Genomic DNA, 17,155 nt, shown 5'->3' with positions numbered 1-17,155 from the left:
TTTTTATGCCCGTGTACTAACATGATCTGGATAAATGGATTAGCGGGATAGATTCCCACAAACAACATGATGGGGCCCACCTTGCCCCTCTATCTAGAAGTTCCAATGAAAAGCTTTCTCTCTCTATATATATTGATTTTTTTTAATGTTTTTATGTTATTTCTGGTTGTGGATATTATAATCTCATTGAATAAGTTGGGTGTTTCTTAGAATTTCAGTACATGTAGGAAAAATCCTTATTTGGGTTTTCCTACATGTATACATGGTGGGCCCCATCGAACCCCTGTCGGGGATGAGTTACACAATGCAATCCGCACCATCGTGACATTCATGTATGGATGCAGATAAATTTGTCCTGGGACTGTTGTTGTGATGGTTGTACCTTTTATTTTGATTTTTATAGGAGGGGAGCTTTTCATTAGAACTTCCTACTATATATAGTGGATTCTTCAAACTTCTTGACCCGACTTAAATCCCTCCAAAAGGCATCCACAGTCATGCCAAACCATGATTTTCCTTTCAAAGAAGCCATATGTTCTCTCAATTACTTTGAAAAATTGTAGCTGATAAAGCCAAATTTTCAATTTTCTAGTGTTAATGTTTCTTTCTCTTGGTCTTTTGTTGTTGGAATAGGATCAAACTTGCATTCAGTGGAAACTTTGGTCAATGTTGATATTGAAGAACCCAGTTGGTGGGTATGGGTCACACATGACATGGTTCCTGGTAATACAAAAGAGCGTAGTGGAATTGATGACGAGAGTTATGTGATTATTACCGAGGAGCTACTGCTTGATGGGGTTGCTAACTTCATGGCTAGGTGCATTCTTGCAAACACAAAATATAAGGTATGGAATTCTATTTTCTTTTGTTTTATCTTTTATTTGTTTGAGTATCTATCATTAATTGGTTATCATTAAATTGCGGAGCTTAACACCAGAGGAACTGCAGAAAAGCAAGTCTACACATACATCTCTTCCTGTAATTGAGATGGATGGTAACATATGGTCCAACCATATGCAATTGAGACACTCTCTTATTTTTATATATCCTAAAAAAAGGCATAAATAACATTATTATTCCAAGTTGCCACGAAAAAAGAAAATCCTAAAGTGCCACAAATATGGATCTAGATATCTACCTTTCTTTGTTTTTCTTATGCTTATCTCTTTCTTATGTGATATATCCTATTAAAATTCCCTAAAGGCACGGATCTCCCAAAATAGAAGACTACTAATGACTTGCACATGACTAATTGCAGCATATCATATCAAAAAGCTTTTGTCACCAAGCATTTAGTGGTAGGTAGTATATATTATTTAATATAGGCTTGATGAGCAATGGTTTAACTGAGGATATGCTCCTTGATAGAGTGGAATGGCGTGAACGAGATTCATGTAGCTGACCCTAGTTTGTTGGGATAAGGTTTAGATTATGAAGATGATTATGATGATAGATTATGTTGGAGATTTTGTTTGAGTTTTAGTACATTTGAGGATGGAAAAGTTTCAAGTTCTTTTATCGGTAGTTCCACATGTTTAATATCAGTTGGTTTAGTTTAAAACAAAGAGACATGGTGATAACCCTCCTACCTATGAGTTGATAGTTTTGGAACTCAAAAGAGTTGTATGCATTTGGGGTCTAGTTAAAATTGCCAAGGCCACAGTAAAATTATTAGTCACCTTTGTTTCATGAACCAGGTCTCCAACATGCCTTACATGCATCGACTCGCAGATACATCTTGATTTTTAAGTTGGTATTGCAAAGGGTGAGCTAATGCAATACTGCGGGTTCCAAATACCTTAACTAAAGATCTTTTTTATTTTTAACCTCATCTGGGTTCCTAATAAAATTACAATGGTCAGGATAAAATGGTTAATCTACCTTACTCTTGTGAACCAATCTCCTCCATGTGTGACATTTGTCGACCTACAGCTGCATTTTATTTCTCAAGTTGGGTCCTGAGGGTGAGAAGGAGTCAATGTTGTGGGTACCACATGCCTTTAATTGTTTGTGTGTTAATGATCTGATTCTTATATATTCATGTGATGGATTTATGTGGATTATGTATTTTTTGGCCTCTCATTTGGTTATTCTTTAAAAGATTCTGTTTTTTCCTTCATGCTTGGTATTTGTTTTGTGCCATACATTTTCCATAGTAAGGTTTGGCATTTAACGTATATGAAAAGTAGACACATATTTGCAATCATGCTCGGTGATGGGGATTTCTTTAACATTTTGATTTTTTATCAATTTTATTTTGGTGGATATAGCTGGAACTTTTCTCACATGGTCATGATTACCTCATTCCACTTAATTTTGTGTGGCATGCCTTCCTTAATTGAACCAATGGTCATCAGTTTGGCTAGTTTATCTGACTATCATGATTGTTTGAGACTCTTGGCTTTATCCAGCAGAGAGGAATTTGGATTGTGTTTATGTTCAAGTTTGGTTTATGTGTTTATAAGATTGGCAGTAATGGTTTTTAAACTTCGAGAACTTGCAGCTGTGACAAAAGCCTTGGGCGACATGAGTAATTAGAGTAAAACGAGGAAAGTATGGCATGCCATCCAGCTCATTTATGCCCTCGCAATGTAGGGAATTACTTTGGCAGAGTGAGATTCTACTACTTTTCTTACCAATCTTTTTTTGTCCGCTCTTTTATGTGTATCTTTTGCCTGTCTCAATTTTCTTGGATGGATGATGAATGTATTTACAAATGTAAATGAAAATAAAGAATTTATAATATATATATATATATATATATGCCATCAATGGAGGATGCCTTATTTAGGGGGACATGAAATTCTTGTAGCTTATGGTATGGTGCCCCAATATTGGTTATATGTTACTAGTATGTAGTAGATAATACTAGGTTCAATAGTAGATAATACTACAGAATACCTAAACCTTAACCTATAACCTAACCTAAACCTAAACCTATAACCTATACATATAACCTAAACCTAAACCTATAACCTAAACCTAAACCTAAAACCTAAATGTATTCTCAAATCCCTAAACCTAAACCTACACCTAATCCTAATCTCAACTCCCTAACCTAAGCCTAAACCTAAACTTGAAAACTCAAACCTAAACCAGATCCCGAACCCGAACCCGATTTCCTAAACCTAAACCTTAACCTACACCTAATCCTAATCTCAACTCCTTAACCTAAACTTAAACTTGAAAACCCAAACCTAAACCCGATCCCAAACCCAAACCTGATTTCCTAAACCTAAACCTTAACCTATTCTCAATTCCCTAAACCTTAACCTATAACCTAACTTAAACCTAAACCTATAACCTACACTTATAACCTAAACCTAAACCTATAACGTAAAACTGTAACCTTAACCTAAACCTAAAACCTAAATGTATTCTCAAATCCCTAAATCCAAACCTAAACCTAAACCTATAACCTAAACCTATAACCTATAACATTAACCTAAACTTATAACCTACAACATTAACCTTAACCTAAACCTATACTTATAACCTAAACCTATTCTCAAATCCCAAAACCTATAACCTAAACCTAAACCTATAACCTAAATCTAAACCTTAACCTATAACCTAAACTAAATTCCCTAAACCTTAACCTATAACCTGACCTAAACCTAATCCTATAACCTAGACTTATAACCTAAACCTAATCCTTAACCTATAACCTAAACCTTAACCTATAACCTAAACCTATAACCTATAACCTAAACTCAATTCCCTAAACCTTAACCTATAAGCTAACCTAAACTTAAACCTATAACCTACACTTATAACCTAAACCTAAACCTAAAACTTAAATGTATTCTCAAATCCCTAAACCTATACCTAATCCTAATCTTAACTTCTACCTAAACCTAAAACTAAACTGGAAAACCCAAACCTAAACCCGATCCCGAACCCGAACCCGATTTCCTAAACCTAAACTTATAACCTTAACCTAAACCTATTCTCAAATCCCAAAACCTATAACTATAACCTAAACCTTAACTAAAAACATATAACCTATAACCTAAACTCAATTCCCTAAACCTTAACCAACACCCTAACCTAAACCTATACTTATAACCTAAGTCTATTCTCAAATCCCAAAACCTATAACCTAAACCGAAACCTATAACCTAAACCCGAACATAAACACAAACCCAAAACCTATAACCTTAACCTAAACATAAAACCTAAACCTAAATCTATACTTATAACTTAAACCTATTCTTATAACCTAAACCTATACTTATAACCTAAACCTATTCTCAAATCCCAAAAGCTATAACATAAACCTAAACCTTAACCTAAACCTAAACCTATAACCTAAACCTAAAATCTAAACCTAAACCTACACTTATAACTTATAACTTAAACCTATAACCTAAACCTAAACCTAAACCTAAAACCCTAAACCCATTCTCGAACCTGAACCCGATTTCCTAAACCTAAACCTTAACGTATTCTCAAATCCCTAAACCTAAACCTACACCTAATCATATTCTCAACTCCCTAACCTAAACCTAAACCTAAACTTGAGAACCCAAACTTAAACCCGAACTCGAACCCGATTTCCTAAACCTAAACTTATAACCTTAACCTAAACCTATTCTCAAATCCCAGAACCTATAACCTTAACCTAAACCTTAACCTTAACCTATAACCTAAACCTTAACCTATAACCTTAACCTGTAACCTAAACCTATAACCTAACCTATACCTAAGCCTATAACCTACACTTATAACCTAAACCTATAACCTATAACCTAAACCTAAACCTAAAACCTAAATATATTCTCAAATCCTTAAACCTAAACCTACACCTAATCCTTATCTCAACTCCTAAACCTAAACCTAAACTTGAAAACCCAAACCTAAACCCGATCCCGATTTCCTAAACCTAAACCTTAACATATTCTCAATTCCCTAAAGCAACCTATAACCTAAACCTAAACCTAAAACCTAAACGTAAACCTAAAACCTAAATGTATTCTCAAATCCCTAAACCTAAACCTACACCTAATCCCAATCTCAACTCCTTAACCTAAACCTAAACTTGAAAACCCAAACCTAAACCCGAACCTGAATTCAAACCCGATTTCCTAAACCTAAACCTTAACTTATTCTCAATTCCATAAACCATAACCTATAACCTAACCTAAAGCTAAACCTATAACCTGCACTTATAACCTAAACCTAAACCTATAACCCAAACCTATAACCACTTTTAATTTATAGCTTAGTTTCAATAAGATTGTACATATTCTGTTGCAAAGGAAAAGAAAAGGGCTTAGTTTTTGAGTTCTTTTAAGCTTCCTTATCATCTATGCATGTCACTGCAAACCTTTACTAAACTGTACATCTAATCGGAACTTTATATGCAATCTGATCAAGTGCATTAACATCTAATACTTTCCTATTCCTTTGCAGGATAACATTGTTGTATTTATGAGCCCTTGTGTTGCCATTCTTGTTCTTATCATCATTGGACTCTCATGCATGGGAATCGCAGATGTATCCCTTTAACACATGCCCCTTTTTACAAAGCTTTAAATTTTGTTGTTGTTTCTATTAACTTGAATTAAAACACTTTTTTGTATTATTTGCTTGCATTAGTTTTATTTTAATGATCGGTTTTGTTTTAAAAAAGTGTACCCACTTTTTTGGAAAAAAAAAAGTGAATGAAGTTTCTGCAATTCTTCATGATTCTGAATTATAATGTTTTGTTGGTTGAATTATTTTTTATTAGATGAAAGACACAAAAAGAAAATTGTTGTTGATTTTTTTCTTTTTTTAAAATTTATTTTTAATGCAAGAAATTTTCTGACAACTTTAGGCTGTCTGAGACGGTCCATAACCGTCCTTTTAAGGTTCATCAGAGACTGCTCATAACAGTCTTTTTTAAGGACGGTCCATAACCGTCCTCCAGAGACTTCATAACAGTCCTTTTTAAGGATGGTTATGGACCATCATTTTTAACGACGGTCCATGACCGTCCTTTTAAGGTTCATCAAGGATGGCTTATAACAGTCTTTTTTAAGGACGATCCATGACCGTCCTTTTAAGGTTCATTAGAGACTATATCTATTGACGGTCCATGACCGTCCTTCTTTACAGACAGTCCATAACTGTACTTTAAATGTCCAGATAAATGACGGTTCATGACCATCCTTTAAGTAATGCGATGCCCCAGAATAGGACGGCCCATGCGATGGTCTAAGACCGTCCTTTATTGTCTTTTGAGACGATTTTCAACCATCCTTTTTTCGTTGTTTTGGCATAGTGGAAATATGGACCTTTCATCTGTTGGGGCCTACCTTACCCTACAAATCACAACAGCTTGGTGAACCTAGCCATAAATTGGAGGATTTCGGTAGATTACCAGTGGTGTGATTACTAGTGGGCCTATCCTTGATAAGTTGCTTCAATTATCATTTAACAACTTGATTGTTTCTCATATGATATACTACAAGATTAGAAAATAACCAAAACCACTGAAATGATAAATGGTAAACTAGAGTTGAGGTGACCACTGTAACTAATATTATAAAGTTGAAACTGATCTTCTGTAGGGAAGTAGACAAAATGATAGGCTGTAGACGACCAATACAAGTATGAAAAATTAACATAGAAATAGAAAAGATGAGAAAGACAAAGCTTAATGACACGACTCTTTCTAGGTATTCAAAACCTGAAGGGGAAAAAAAATCCAAACACTAAAGCTTCAAGGCATGGTAAAGGTATATGAAATGAAGAATTGATTTAAACATTATTTGTATCCTTCATTAAATCTAAATGCTAAGTCAACACATGTTCAGACATATTGGATACTAAAGGACCCAAGAAAATACAAGCATGGAGCTTGAAGCTAATGCACTTAAGAACAAATACTTTAAGATTTTCCATGTAAGAGCTCCCTCTAGTCTTAAAGTTGGCACAACTTGACAATAAAAGATGCCCGTTAATTTCAGTGCATACGCTGATACTTTTCCTAAAAATACCAACACATTCATAGCTTGGCTGAAAATCAAATTATTATATTTTCGAGTTAGAAACAGATTTCCAGATAAAAATATTAGCATCCAAAAATATTACAGCCCACAAGTCAGGTACCTTCGAGAGTGTCTGTGTAGATCCCAATGAAGGAATTTTAGTTGGTTCTCCTCATCTAGATCTTTATTAATGCAGTCAATTACATTAGCAAACTCTGCACGGAGTATGGATTCTCAAGGCTTCTTCTCACGTGTCTGTTCATAACCAACAACAATAACGAAACAAGACAAAGAAGCCATCAGATATTTATAAAATCCAAATTGACTGATACACATCTATAAATAAGATGCGGTTCTTTATTATGTCGTAAAAACTGCCTTTATCAAATTTAGAATGATTGTCAGATGCCCATATCTCTTGACAAGATTTTCAAAATGAAGTCGGGTAGCGTCGTAATTTGAGTCCTTCTGCACTGAAAGAAGAAAGACAAACCATGTCAGTAAATAGACGATGTACACAACAAGTCCGTATTATGTTCATAGTTGCATAACATGCAACTTACATATGATATCAGGCTTAATATTCAGGCATGAAGTTTCCTGGGACCAATAAACGGGTATTGAGCCCCTATTCTGCACAATGGAACTTATTTGGGTTGGACATCCTTCAGGAATGTCTTCAAACATGATTTGTTCTATCTAAACAACATTAGCAACCTTACCCTTCTCATTTACACCTCGTTTCAGATACCTATCACAGAGAAGCAACCACTTAGGATGAGCAGTAGTTCAACTTCAAAATACAAGAAGAGCTATGAACTCGACCCACTGTATGCAGTGGCGTTTTGTTAAATGTATGAACTTATGACTCTAATGTAAGTCATTTAAAACCCAAAATATCCATTACAAGGCATAATTTATCTCAACCTGGGGCCAACATAGTGACGGGAGCTCCTTGCGATACGTGTCAAGTTAAAATCCTTTCCCGATATTGAAAGTTTGGCCTGAATTCACAAAGACATACAACTATCAGTAATCTTTTAATAGTCAAAACCTAAAAATAGAAAACACAAGAATCCATATAAGACAAAAAGACAAGTCATAAACACATTGTAACCAAGAGTGAGTGGAATAGAGAAAGTACTACATGGCTCATTGGACAAAGATTGCACCATGTCAATCCAGTATTGTATTTTTGTATTTATAGGGACATGAAGAGTATAATCTCACATGTTTTGAATTTCCGTTTAGCTTGTAAATGCATCATGCCACTAGCGCAATACCTTCTGAGATAAAACACACACACACACACACACACACACACACACACACAGAGAGAGAGAGAGAGAGAGAGAGAGAGAGAGAGAGAGAGAGAGAAGCTCACACACTAGTTGTACATCCAACTAGTTTTCATGAGGAGCTCACCATAGTGTTTATATGGCATCTCACCTAACCCATCATGGTCATCCCACCATGAAATTGAAACACCCTAAAAATCAGCCTAATCCAACCATTAGATGTACCACAAAAGAACGTGGAGATTTGTTAGTTGTTCAATGTTTTTGATGATGTGGACAACCTGATAATTAGATTGACTTGAATTTTTGGGGTCTCTCAATTTCATTATGGAAAAACCTAGCTAGATAGGTTGGATATTATACAAACACCATGATGAGCCCAAGTAGTTGTGTGTAAGCATTTCTCATGTGTGTGTGTAAGCATGGTTTTACTAACATCCCACCTTCATGGAGGCATTGGCAACCTCCCTAATTCACATTTAAATGGCACACACGGTAACCTAATGTCGATCTAAATAGTTCATTCATTCATAGAACTAGGATCAAGCCAAAATCATGTCAATCGGGTGATTCTAAGCTTCTAATTAGTAGCATGGAAATGGACAGTCAAGATTTGAGTGGAGAAACAAATAAGTCCAATCACCTTCTTAAAACATCTAGTAGATAGATTCCACTTTGTATTTCTAATGATTCTAAAGTAACACTCGAATTTGATGATTCTAACGATGTGATTTATAGCTCGTAAGTAATGGACGGTTCTAACAAATTGGCCCCATTTAGAGGGTTAGGATCATTCGATCATCATGATTCTTGCACCATGGCTTGCTCCAAGTTGTATGAATGAATGAATGGTTCATATCGACATTAGTGCTATTCAAAAGGTTTGGGGACATTAGCAAAACCCATGTGTGTGTGCGTGTTGTCATGCAACTTTTATTGATTGAACTTCTAGTACAATGCCATGCCACTTCCTGCAATAACAATGAACTTCCATCCTAACATACAATAGGAATTAAGTATAAAAATTTCTATCTAATCAAATCCCCATAAAGAATAAGTAAAATCCTAAAAATTAGCTAACAGACAGGTGAATGATAGAGTGGAGTGCCAGATTTGTAGGTCTTGTAGGGAGTTGAAGGCCACTTTCGTAGGAAAGGATGGGATCTTATATTGGTAGAAACATGCGTGAAACCCACAAGCTTGTTGTGGCTGCATCAGTATCACCCATTTATCATGGTATTCAAAATTTATCCTATTCTATATCAAATGAGTCCTTGCAATCATTTAAATCAAGGTGTTACTAATTTTGGGATTGATCATTTGCGATGCTGGAGATTATAAATGGAAGAGATGAATAGTGAAACATAGCTATAAAGGGAGAATATAACAATAATTTTTGTTCGCATTATCTATACTATGGTCATTATCTTCTAGTTATGTATTTTAAAGCATCTGAGAAGGCTTCAGATACAAGTCTGGGAGAGTTTTGGAGCATCCCCCAACCATGTTGTAGAACATCAGATCAATGTCTAGGTCGTCGAACAAAGGGCCCCACATGTATGGAGGAGGCATATTATCATGCAGTTTATGTCCCGATGCATCGGGATTATGCATATACCGCAAGTTTTACTCAATTTCATAAATGTTCACACCACTTCCCCATTTGTCAATGGCCCTTTGAATGTTTAATTGGGAAAGATTGGAAGGGCTGATTGAGAAAGTCTAGCAGAATATGCTTGTGGCTCTCTAGGTATAGGTTGCTTCCATTTCACAATTTCCATATATGATTGATTTAACACCCGAAACAAACAGCTGCCAAAATTGGTGAAATATAGATCTTAACGAGTTGAAAAACCTTTAATGATCTGAAAATGAATAAAATAACTACTATGTTGTAAGCCTACTGGTAAAAGTGTTTGCTTGATAGAAACAATCCTCTAAACTTTGATAGGTGCTCATTGGTGAACCCAGGCTAGGCAGGTGTAGGTGGAGTCATGATGGATGGCAGTATTAGGAATTCCGTTCTTGAATTTGCAGTCACTGTCAGTATATCTGATTCTATCTATGCATAAGCTTTCTCTTCACCTTGCCATAGGGAGTCCAATATGTAGTCAATTATCACTTCAACCACAAGCCAAGTCATTATCGAAGGTGATTCTGCCAATGTTATTGGGTGGGTCAAATCTGATTTGAGGTGGGGACTTTAACCTTAAAAACGTTAAGGAAATCCTTTTCACAACCTCTATACAGATGAATATCATCGTAATTTTTTGTTCATACGATGTTTAGTAGATGAATTATCTTAATGATTCTTTCTATAAATGATAATTATGTCTTCCAACATTAGTTCCTCTGATATCCAACCAGAACTGTATTAGTACCTTGCAGCATTTAAGAAAATATTCTTAGAAAACTCACTAATATGATGAAGTTACTCTTTCCAAACCACTTTACAGAATTTGAGAATAGTCCAGGTTCCAGGTCCCAATAGAAAATCCACAAAATGATGAATAAATAGTTTCTCATACTTAAAGGTCGCAACAAAAGAAGATATGCAGTCAGACTAACAACATACCAATGTTTATATAAAACATTGAAAGAGATGTGAAAATAATACTGTAAGTACAATGGTTATTTGTTCTCTTGATTGTCAAATTTTGTAGTGCCAAAACCACAATCTCTGTCTTGTGTAGCACGATGTTATATACATTCAAGGCAATGCATCTCATGCACAAGGACAATGCTTCTAGTCAAGTACAATGATTTACTTCAAGAACTGCAAGATCCAAGTACATTGTTCTCTTCTCTAAAGCTTCAGAGTTTTTAAACAACGAGATCTTGTTCAAGACTCAAGGTGAGGTACAACTCAAGAACTACGAGTTCAAGCTTCCAAAGACCTCTAAGTACAACTCAAGAACTACAAGCTTAAAATTTCAAGCTTCATCAAGCATCGAGATCTCAAGTCTCATGAACTTTAAAGATCACTAATTGACTGAATGTTCAATGTTCAAACTTCATGTCTTAGGTATGAAAGACCTTAGATTGACCTTAGGGTAGGTCATTTCGAAGACATTACTTATTTTATATGTGTTTTGGTCTGTTCTAAGACTAGTCTTGGACTATGTTCAACTAGTCCTAGCACTAGCTCGACCAGTCAAAGAAATTTCAAGATCAGTCTTAAGTTGTTGCAAATTTTTAGAATTTTTTGGTTCAGTCACGACTAGTCCTGGAGTCTGCTCAACCGGTCGTGTGAACAATGTTGACTCGTTCAAGACCAGTCCTGCAGATACAACTCAAACTATAGTAATAAATTCTAGTACCTCATGACCAGTCGTGGGCATGTTGCGACCAGTCGTGGAGGGTTCACGACCGGTCGTGGACAACCTACGACTGGTCATGGAATGGTTTTATCCGATCGCGCTCAAAATTTTAAAATGTTGTTGGTCCTATGACCAGTCATAGTGTCCAGAGGACCAGTCGTAGATGCAATTTCTGCAACTATAAATAGAGAACGATTTTCAAAGTTTGACAATCCAATTCAAGTTAAATTAAGGCATCACTCTAAGAGATAAGTTTGTATTTTTTAAAGCTACATTGTGCATATTTAATATTCTCTTTTGTTAGCCCTTTATATTTGATTTTGTTTCTGCATTCTAATCTGATTTGAAAGAGGAATTGGGATATTCCACTTTTTGGAATCAAAATCAAATAGAGCTAGCCTGACTTGATTTAATTTAAAATCGATTAGAACTTAGAACCATTTTAAAGTGAGTATTGGAAATTGAACTTCTATATTCGAACTTCTACTTCAACTTAGTTCTTCCGAGCTGCAACAAAAGGAGAAATCCAGGTATTTTACATTTGTGTAAATTTCCTTTATTTTGGTTTCTTTTGAGATTAAGGCAAAAAAAGCTCATTGTGTTGGTTATCATAGGAGAGTTAGAAAACTCAGAGTGTGGGGTTTTTGAATTATCTAAGTCCATTTGAAAGACACAATTGTGAGGGTTTTTAGGTGAACCAGAGAAAAACCTATTTTTCATAGTGAACGTTAATATCCCATGTGTGAGGATATTAGGAGTGGAGTAGTAAGCCGTGTGGCCATTGTTTAATAGTTGGTGTACACATATGTGAACCGCTATAATTCCTTGTGTCTTGTGATTTGAATGTTTGTTTAATTTCTATCTCTTTTATCATTCAAGTTTGTGGGATGTATGTGTGGATGTGAATGTTGTAATATTTACATTTCAAGCATTGTGGGGAATGTTGTAATAGCTTAGAATTTCTTTCTCACTATTTCCTTTATTTCCTTTACAGTTTGAGATTTTGTTTCTCTAATTGTTCTAGTAAGGTTGTCCTTGCCATAAAACCTTGGTTTTATAGTGAATGGTTATCCTTAGAACAACTAGAATTTGAGGTTGATTTTCATTCTATATTGTGGATTGTTATCTTTCTTTTATTTGGCTATTTATTATTTTATTCCGCTGTTAAAGTTTTAATTTGGCATAGTCCTATTCACCCCCCCCCCCTCTCTAGAACTCATAGCTAGGCCTTTTCAAGTGGCATCAAAGCCTAATAGCTCACTTTAATTGTTATATTTTTGGATTTATTTCTTGAGCTAATCGATTTAAGATATTTATAAGATGTCAAATTTTGATAGCCTTTCAGTCACTAGGCCTCCTCTATTTAATGGCTCTAATTATGCCTATTGGAAAGCCATGATGAGAATTTTCTTAAAATCCATGGATTAGAGCATGTGGCAAGCCACAGTGACTGAATGGACCCCTCCTACCACTGAAGTGACTGGTATCGATGGATCAAAATCTCTGAAAGTAACACCTTATTACTCATGGACCACTCTTCAGAAAAATGAGAGTAGTTCTAAATGCAATCACTTGTGCACTATCACTGGATGAATTCAAAAGAATTATATCCTATGATACTGCAAAGCAAGCTTGGGATATTTTAGAAATGACACACGAGGGTACATCAATTATTAAGAAATCTAAAGTCCAACTCTTCACAACTAAATTTGGGGAAATTCATATGGATGATAATAAATTGTTTATGGACTTTTATATAAGATTAAATGACATTATGAACTCTATGTAGGGTCTTGGTGATAAAATCCCAGAAAGTAAAGTGTGTGCAAAGATACTACACTCACTTCCTGAACAGTTCAATTCTAAAGTAACTGCGATCTTAGAACTTCGTGATACGAACAATATGAGGGTCGAAGAACTAGTTGGCTCTTTACAAACCTATGAGTTAAACTTTAAAGATCCTAAAGGTAAATCCATTGCTCTTAAGTCTTCTAAATGTATTTCCCAAGAAAATTCTGATTTAGAAAATTTTGAAGATGATATGGCCCTTTTAGTGAAAAAGTTTTATAAGATTTCAAAAGTAAGAAGAGGGTTAATTTTCAAAAATCAAATGATAAGAAAAGATCTAAATGTAAATCTAAAACTTGAAAATATTTAAAAGATAGTCAATGTTACAACTGCCAAGAATATGGGCATTTAGCAAACAAGTGTCCTAAAAAGGACAAACCTAAAAAGAAAGGAATGTTGGCTACTTAGGATGAATCTTCTTGCACTGAAGCCTCTTCTGAATTAGAAGATTCTGAAACCGAGTTGGCCAATGAAGTTAAAGCCCTCATGACTCTAGCCAAGTTCACCTTTTCAGATCATGATGATTCAACTAGTGAAGAAAATCTAAATAGTGATCATGAAAATAAAGAACATCTTCGAGATTCTTACAATGCCCTATACAAGGAAAGTTGTAAAATTTCCGTAAAACTAAAACTTCAACACGAAAAGGTTTTAAAATTGAAAGAAAATTTTGATTCTCTTATTTTAGAAAAATCCCACATTTCTGATTGTTTTGAAAAATCAAAATGCGATTTAGATTTCAAAACTTCCCTAATTGAAAATCTTAAATGTCAAAATGAAAAACTTAAACTTGAAGTCACTTCACTTTTGAGTTTAAAGGATACATGGAAGTATGCCCAAGGTGATCCAAAATTAGAAAAACTTTTATCTGGATCAAGAAAATGTGGCGACCGATCCAATTTGGGCTATGATAGAAATATTCCTCCTAAACAGAAGAATACTCCTCTTAAGTTTGTAAAAGGAGAGTCCTCAAACTCAAAGGAGAAAAGTTCTAATTAAAAGTTTTCTAAAAATACCAAAAAATTTCAATCTTTTAAACCTAAAAGTAACCATATCAACTATATAAATCAGAACCGAAACCCATTAGCTGAAAAAATAGTTGATTTGCTTAAGGAGCTCTTAAAATCTAACTCAGTGGGTCATTCTTGCAACAACTACAAACATAAGAAGACCAACTATACTCCTAAACCCAAAAAAATTATGAAATGGGTTCCTAAAGTTACTTGCTTGGTTGCCCACATGGCTTTCAAAGTCTCAAGTCATTCAAAGTGGTACTTAGATAGTGATGCTCAAGGCATATGACTGGTGATAAAGGACTATTCACCGATCTTAAAGATATGATAGATGGCTCAGTCACATTTAGTGATGGTAGCAACTGCAGGATTATTGGCCAAGGTACTATTTAATTTTCTAACCTCCTTTTATTTAAGAATGTTTTATATGTTGAAGGGTTAAAAAATAATCTATTAAGCATGTTTCAAATATGCGATAAAAATCATAGTGTTAAATTTTCTAACCTAGGTTGTGAAATTTTAAACAAAAATGGTTCAATAATATTAACTGGTCGTGAACTTCCGAATACTATTATATTGTTAGTGATTCCAGCTCATCTAGTCAATCATGTTACATGGTCCATACCGATGAGATTGAATTATGGCATAAACACCTTGGACATGTACACTACTGCAATCTATATAGATTGAGCAAAAGAGAACTAATATGAGGTCTACCTAAATTACAAAAAGTAGACAAAATATGTGGCGAATGGAAAATTGGCAAACAATCTAGGAGTGCTCACAAAAAGGTGGACTATAATGCCACATCTAAACCTCTCGAACTTCTCCACATGGATCTTATAGGACCAGCCAAGACAGAGAGTCGAGGTGGCAAAAAATACATACTAGCGATCGTGGATGATTATACCAGATTCACTTGGGTAACCTTCTTAAGGGATAAATAAGAAACCCTTGATGAAGTAAAACGAATTCTCAAATGAATCCAAACGAAAAAAAGTTCTCAAGTCTGTAAGATCCATAGCGATCATGGATCAGAATTTAAGAATAACAATTTTGAGAAATTTTGTTCCAATTAGGGAATACTGCATGAATTCTTTGCACCTAAAACATCACAACAAAATGGAATTCTTTAAAGAAAAAATAGAGTACTTCAAGAAATGGCTAATGTAATGTTGAATAGTATGAAGCTCCCTAAAAATCTTTGGGCTGAAGCCATAAATACTGCTTGCTATATAATCAACTAGGTTTATACAAGTAAAACTTATAATAAAACGGTTTATGAAATGTGGTTCGATAAGAAGCTTACTATCAAATACATTTGAGTTTTTAGCAGCAAGTGCTATATTTTATGTGACAGTGAAAATTTGGGCAAGTTTGACACTAAAAGTGATGAAGGGATCTTTTTAGGATATTCCTTGAACAGTCGAGTATATTAAGTACTGAACAAGAGGACTGGTGTTATTCAAGAGTCCATTAATGTGGTTATTAACGATCACTTTAATACACTTGTCTCAAGTTTTGATAATGATGAAGTTCTTTTAATTGAAAAACCAGATACTTCATAGAATCAAACTAACTCTGAACTAAGGACTGTTAAAGATTATCCAACCACTCAAATTCTTGCAAATCCTCTCACTGGTGTGCGATCTCATAGACAACTAGAAGATATATGTAACTACGTGTGCTTTACATCTCAGATTGAACTGGCAAACATAAAAGAAGCTCTTACTGACAAAAACTGGATAGCAGTGATGCAAGAAGAGCTTAACCAATTTGTGAGAAATAATGTTTGGTACCTAGTACCGAGACCTAAAGATAAACATATTATCAGAACTAAGTGGATTTTCAAAAATAAGTCTGATGAACTTGGTAATATGATTCGAAACAAGGCTAGACTGGTTGTTCAAGGGTACACTCAAATTGAAGGAATCGATTATGATGAAACCTTTGCCCCAGAAGCTCGTCATGAATCAATTGGACTATACATATCCATTGCTTACTTTAAAAAATTCAAAATTTATCAAATGGATGTAAAGAGTACTTTCTTAAATGGCGATCTGCATCAAGAAATTTATGTTAAACAACCAATGGGTTTTGAAGACCCTAAGAACGCTGATCATGTCTATCGCCTTAAAAAGGCTTTCTACGGTTTGAAACAAGCTCTCAGGGCATGGTATGAAAAATTGACTAAGTTTTTACTAGGTCATAATTTTCAAATAGGAAGTCTTAATAAGACTCTTTTTGTTAAGAAACATAACAATGATATATTAATGGTGTAGATCTATGTTGATGATATTATTTATGGATTTACCTATACTAACATGACCGTTAAGTTTGCAGATTTAACGAAATCTAAGTTCGAAATGAGCATGGTTGGGGAATTGAACTATTTCTTTAGGTTACAAGTAAAACAACAACCTAATGGTATTTTTATTTCTCAAACCAAATATGCTTTGAACTTAATCAAAAAATTACGATTTGAGAATGGTAAGAATTTTGATACTCCCATGAGTACAACCTTAAGACTCTCAAAGGACTCTACAGGTAAAAATGTGGATTCTAAATTATATCGCAGTATGATTGACAATTTACTTTATTTAACTGCTAGTAGACCTGATATTGCTTTGAGTGTTAGTATTTACATTAGATATCAATGTGATCCTAAAGAGTCACATTTAACTGCTGCTCAGCAGATT

The 17,155-nt window shown here is 34.6% G+C and overlaps 1 pseudogene; it reads right to left on the bottom strand.

The window, feature by feature from the left end:
- LOC131250644 (phosphoinositide phosphatase SAC3-like) overlaps window positions 1-17,155 on the bottom strand; it is a 74,128-nt pseudogene that overhangs the window by 33,680 nt on the left and 23,293 nt on the right.

The sequence above is a fragment of the Magnolia sinica genome, chromosome 7 (assembly GCF_029962835.1).
Source record: "Magnolia sinica isolate HGM2019 chromosome 7, MsV1, whole genome shotgun sequence".
NCBI lineage: Eukaryota > Viridiplantae > Streptophyta > Magnoliopsida > Magnoliales > Magnoliaceae > Magnolia > Magnolia sinica.
Note: the sequence above shows the minus strand (reverse complement) of the source record. Positions and strands in the feature narration are given on the sequence as shown.